At 35.4% G+C, this 6,710-nt stretch overlaps 1 protein-coding gene across 1 annotated transcript in view; it reads right to left on the bottom strand.

Moving 5' to 3' along the window:
• Positions 1–6,710, bottom strand: part of LOC106867954 (N-acetylated-alpha-linked acidic dipeptidase 2) — a 336,237-nt gene that overhangs the window by 329,044 nt on the left and 483 nt on the right. The window lies entirely within an intron of this gene.

Here is a 6,710-nt window from a genome sequence, read left to right as displayed (position 1 = left end):
TTCAAAGGATTACAACCTGTGTGATCCATAGGGATCTTTGATATTAAAATTGTAACCTTCTCATCAGGGAAAGCATGGGAATCATCACACAGGTTGTAATCCTTTGAACATATGTAGGAATAAAGTATGCAATTATAACATGCGTTTTCTCCAATCCTTAAATTCTTAAATATACTCAAATACCCAAAATTTCAAGGAATTCCTGCCTTAAAAACAGGAGCTAACCACAGTTATGTTGTGTTCTTTGCTACATTGGTTTCTATTAACCCATTTATTCTATCAGAAGAATTTTTATTCATTAAGATAGAAGAAATACACATAATTATATATATATATACGGTTATGTATTCGTTTTGCAAGATTCTTGATGTGAACTTGTGTGTTGAAACAGATATTGTTGTATTTGGGGATGGTCATGTTGCCAATTTAGCCAATATATAGTGCATGTACATTATTTATATTTGACGGATATTTGTCCTCATCTTGTTTGTTAACACGTTTCGGCTGGTATACCCTCCAGCCTTCATCAGGTGTCTTGGGGAAATTTCGAACCTGTGTTCTCATTCCTAAGGTATTTTTCCATGTTATTATTATTGTTGTTATTATTATTCAGGTCACTGCCTGGAATCGAACTCGGAATCTTGAGGTTAGTAGCCTGTGCTCTTAACCACTACGCCATATGCCCACGGAATTATTTTACTCCAAACACAGATATCCTTGCATCTGCAGGCATCCCTCAATTAAAGCTATGATTTTGAGGAACCAATTGAGATGGTGTGGCCATATTATTCGAATGGCAGATGAACGCATGCCGAAACAGCTGTTTTATAGTGAGTTTGCAGAGGGGAAACGCTATCGGCATAAACCTAAAAAAAGGTTTAAGGATGGCATAAGGACTACTATGAAGTCACTTGGAATGGTTCCGGAAGATATAGAAACCCTCGCTTCAGATCGAGTTGGATGGCGAACAAGTGTGGAATGGAATGAAAGCGTTTGAAGAGGCCAGGATAACGCAAGCAAGACTCAAAAGATATTTAAGGAAGAATGTAAAGATCGAGAAGGTGAATGACAAGGACCTTTTTGTGTGCACAGTGTGTGACAGACCATGCCTGTTTTTGGCTGGCCTCAAATCTCACCTGCGAACCCATGGAAAACAAACTTCAACCAACTATTCTGACTATATGTCTGTGCACACGTTTGAATGTGGTGTATGCCAGAAGGCTTGTAAATCCGATGGGGGTCTTAAAAGACATGTTAGGATCCTCAATGAGCAGAACTTACCTGCCGGTATTGGTAGTTCAAATCAGAGGTGCATTCTGTGAGGGTGTTTTTTCAGAACATTGTCTGGTTTAAAAAGCCACATCAGACACCATGAAAGGGCTAAGGTGTAGGTGCAGGAGGTGGTCAAACTTTGTGTAAGGAGTAGACAACCACCATATATGTGTGTATATATATATATATATATATATATATAAGTATGTATACATAGACACACTCAAGATGGGAAAACAACAATAAAACAATAAATAAAAAATGTAAAAAGAAAAGAAAAAACAAAACTTATGAATGATTATCTTTCCATAAAAAAAACAATACATTCCAAATATGTTCAGCTTCCTTTTATATGTTCCTATGGTCTAAAAGGTAACAATAATTTCTTTTGTTGCTCAAAGGCCAATCCTAGATCACTAAAATTTACTAATGATCACTAAAATTTACTACTTATGGAGGAGGAGGAGCACAATACCATTCCTCTCTCCATTCCAGTGCCACCACATCCATTTAAAAAATAAATAAATAAATAAGCAGACTATTCTGCTATTTCATGCAGCTGGTATGTTAGCCACCATTCAACAGACTGGAAAATATTATCTGAAATTAGAAACTGCTTCTTTTTTTTTTAAATCTATAGAACCATTGAAGCACTCTGCACTCATATTTTTAGCCCTTTCAATATTTGACACTGACGTATCTGAGAGTCCGATCATAGTGTCTGTGTTTGATTTAAATTTCCTGAACTATTTAAACCCATCCCATATTTTTCAACTTGACACTATTTTTAATCAATTCAATGATAGAATCATTTTCAGCTGCCCTAATCTTCCTCCAAATAATAAAAGTTAGCTTATATGAGGTTTGAACAAAATCTTTATTCCAAATATTTATTCTAACACAAGTTTTTGATGTTCTTATCAATGTCATCATTTGAAAAGATAAAATGCAGATGAGTAAAGCATAAAACATATCAACTACCTTACTACTGACTGCTTGCTAGGCTCGAGGGCTCAAAAACAGTTTGGAGTTAAGACTTTTTGCTTTTTCAATACAAATGTCCATCATATAAATGGATAACAGTATCATTGCAAGAGTCAGATGAAACACTGCTACCATTAAGTTGCAGAAACCAGTATAACTTTTATACAACACTGTACAAGCTGCCCAAATAACCCTAGAAACCTAGGTACCTTTAATTTTAATCTTTGCCTCACTACATTTGAAAATCAGGATAAGAGTGATACAAAATTATAAATGTGTGAAGTCCCATTTCATGTTTATGTCTTAGATATTACAAAATTAGCAATACATACTACAACAGCATTCATACTTTTTCACATAATTGGTAAGTCACAACTTAGAGATACTTAAACATAGAGACAGAAAGCATAAAATTATGCACATTTATGAAGATTTATGTTCAGTGGCTTCAGATTAAAAAAAAAACATGAAGAAAGCAAACTGTTACAACAGAAGAACACCTCAAAGATTATAAAGAATGAACAGTTCCAAAAGACTGCAAAATTCTCATCATAACGCCATACAAAAGTATGTATAGTCATTCAGACAATACATTTTGCCCGGACTGCACATAAGGAAATGTATGTGCATGCATATATATGAATGTGTGAACGAATGAATATTCTTTTATTATTTTACTTGTTTTAGTCATTTGATTATGGTCATGCTGGAACACCGCCTTAAAGGGTTTTTAGTCGAACAAATCAACCTCAGGACTTATTCTTTGTAATTCTAATATTTATTCTATTGGTCACTTTTGCCAAACTGCTCAGTTATGGAGACATACCAGCATTGGTTGTCAAGCGATGGTGGGAGGACAAACACACACATGCATAAATACATACATACATATATATATATATATATATATATATATATATATATATATATATATATATATATATATATATATATATATTTGTGATGGGCTTCTTTCAGTTTCTCTCTACCAAATCCATTCACAAGGTTTTGGTTGGCCTGAGGCTATAGTAGAAGACACTTGCCTAAGGTGCCATACAGTGGACTGAAACCAGAACCATGTGGTTGGGAAGCAAGATTCTTACCACAGCCATGCCTGCGCCTATATATAGATATATGTGAAGGCGCATGACTCAATGGTTAGAATGTTGGACTTAAAACCTGTTGTGGGGAAGTAGAACACCCCTATTGGTTGAGAGGAGCCAATGGATATATGGCATGACATGTTCAAGGTCCCAGAACCACAAGTTAAAGCAGAGTAAAACCAAGAGTTGCATATTGTCAAGGGTTATTATGAGTATCTTGAGTAGAACAATTTGCAAGGACATTATTATTATTCTGTTATATCGTACATCGAACGTGCAATACAACACAACCATAAGGTTGTGAGTTCAAATCCAGGACTGGGCTGTGTGTTGCGTTCTTGAGCTAGACATTTTATTTCACGTTGCTCCAGTTCACTCAGCTGTAGAAATGAGTCATGATGTCAATAGTACCAAGCTGTATCGGCCTTTGCCTTTCCCTTGAACAATATCAGTGGGGTGGAGAGGGGAGGCTGGTAAGTATGGGTGGCTATCAGTCTTCCACAAAAAACATTGCCCAGACTTTGCCTTGGAGGGGAAATTTCAAAGTGCAATCTCATGGTCATTTGTGACCAAAGAGTGTGTAGCAGATTGGGTTAGACAAAAGCATTAGGAACAAAACTTTTCTCTCTCCCTTGTATTTATAGTTTTCACACAATTGTAGCAGTAAAACATTTGGCTTTAAAGAGCAGTTGTAACCATTGCTCTGATTGGCTAGTTTTTAGCCGCAAATTATCCCCTAAACATTTGCACCCAAATTACTCTGTAAACCAATCAGACCCACTAAAATGGATCACGTTATTTTGACAGGATAATCTTGGCACATATTGTGGAGCCTACGATTTGCTTTAAAAAAGGATCATAATTTGCTCCGAAAGCAATCCAGCCTGAATTGTCACCAGGAATCTCTGACTCACAACACAATGCTGTTTTAAGCCGTCTATGCCTCTACATTTCTACTGCATCTAAGTTGGTAACTACTGTTACTAACTGTGATTAATTCTCGCACACGTTATATTCACTAGGCATAGCTGACTTTTCACATCCTTTCAGAAACCTTCATGGACATTGAGCTTAAATTAATATCGTTTAGCATTCTTGTAGAACAATGCAGCAACTTTTTGCTCTCATTATAGAACATTTGTCAGTGTATGTATCACCAGCTGTTTGGGATAAAGGTTTTAGCTATCCTTGTCTATGCCTCCTCACAGACACGTATTATCTAATCAGTTATTTTCTTAAATTTCACAGCTCTCTTGTTCAATAAACACAGAGTCAAACTTGGAAAGCTGTTATTTTACTCCTTTCATTTTGATGTATATTTTAGGGGGGGGGGGGTTATCACTTAGACCAACTGGGTCTCCTCAGCAAAAATTGGTGACTAGTCTGATAACTCATTCTAAGGTGTCTTTATATACATGCGATTACAGACACACGTAGAGGTGCTTGTGTGCGTCAGTCCTTGTCACCATTTTTTTTTTTTTGTCCACCTTTCCATGCTTGCATGTTCACACAAAATTGGTTTAACAGATTTTCTATGACTAGACATCCTTCTTGTTGCTAACCGTCACCTGTTTCCAAGCAAGATAATATTCCTCAAGCCCTTTGAACACAAACAGCACAATGACTAGACATATTCCTGCAAACGAACAACACTGCTAGTAAGACGGTGATGTTCATTTACGAGCACACTTTATATGTAAGCACCAGCAAATATATCTAATTTCTAGGTACAGTTTGATTAACAATTTCCTGGGTAAATGGATAATGATAATAAACCATATAGATAAGACACCAGCAATGACAACCACGAAAAAGCCGTCTCTTTTATATTGCAAAGTTAGGTTATACTTCACTGAGTACTGATAATACTAAAATAGGTCCGTTGCCTGGTTTTACTAAAATTTCGGAGGTTGTGTCTCATTTTTTTTCAGATCAGAATTACTCATTTAGATAATGATTGCTCTCATCGTCAAATATGTAATTTTAATTAATTAAAATTTGTCTTACCACTATAAGTATGTTAACACACTTTTCATGCAGCAAACAACACTGAGAATTCTTACTTCTCAACTTCATCTCTTAACATTACTCTAAATGTGGGAGATCGTTGAGTTTCGGACATCACATTCACATCAGAACTATTATTATTTTGTTTGCTGGTTAAAGGAGGATGTACTATTTTTTTCTTAAATTCTTTTACCTAGGATACTGTCTTAAAACCAGAGATCACCTAGATTATAATTGCAATTACATATATTGTCTTCAAAAATGCCTTGCAGTATTTCTCTTGGCTCTAAACATTCCGAGTTCAAATACCGCCGAGGTCAACTTAGTGATCCACCTGACAGGGGCTGAAATACATGAACATACACGATTCAGCTGGAAAACAAAAAGTAGACATAAAAAGTTTTTACAGAAATTGCCGAACAAATAGTTTCACTTTTAACAGACTTTCTCTGAAAGATAGCCGGTCAATGAAAGGAAGTACCAGTAAGTACTGGGAATCATAGCATCAACTAACCCTTCAAAAAAATGTTGTACCTAACTTCAATACAATTATTTATTATCATTCATTAATTGAAAAATTTAGAGTATTTACTTCCCGGTGAAGATGCACATCCTTTGTAAAACAACAATGGACAACAGAGACACTAAACGATCACCTCAAACGCTAACCTACTACCATTGCAGCCAACAGCAACAAAAGCGAACGTCTCCGTCCCTTAAAAATAAAACAAAAATGACACTGGGGTTGACCTCTGGTCCAACTCCAGAGAAAAAAAAAAGTCCTCACTGACCACCAAACAAAATTATGCTAAATACTTATGAATAAGTTAACATGAACTCCTAAATTGCACGATCGACTTAGAAGTTGTTACAAACCCATGAGTTAAACTTTCTCATCAAATATTTAGATATGAACTTTGGGTGGAAATATCGAACATTGTAGTACTTTATATATAAAAAAAACCCAGGATAATTACAAATGAAATCCCTTGATCAGAGTCTACGTGACCTGGGTAGGCAGGTTCTTATTTTAGATTTAGCGACATCAACAAAATGAAAATAAGAAGGAAAAAAACTTGTCCTGAAATTCAATAAATGTGGAGTAAAAAGTAGTCCGGTCGATATTTAAATGTCTACATATTTAATACTAACACCGTCCTGTATCCGTTACACAGTTTGTGAACCGTTAAAAAAAAGTTTGTTTTCCAACTTTACGGAAATAACAAATCTGATATTTTCTTCGTATTGATACAAGACTCTTATTGTTTAATTAAGCAGAAAGGAAAATGATTCTTTGGTTAATTAAAATATTTCCAGATGCATTCTGTTATGCTTATTTACGCC

Source organism: Octopus bimaculoides, chromosome 18 (assembly GCF_001194135.2).
Source record: "Octopus bimaculoides isolate UCB-OBI-ISO-001 chromosome 18, ASM119413v2, whole genome shotgun sequence".
In the NCBI taxonomy this organism is placed as follows: Eukaryota; Metazoa; Mollusca; class Cephalopoda; order Octopoda; family Octopodidae; genus Octopus; species Octopus bimaculoides.
Note: the sequence above shows the minus strand (reverse complement) of the source record. Positions and strands in the feature narration are given on the sequence as shown.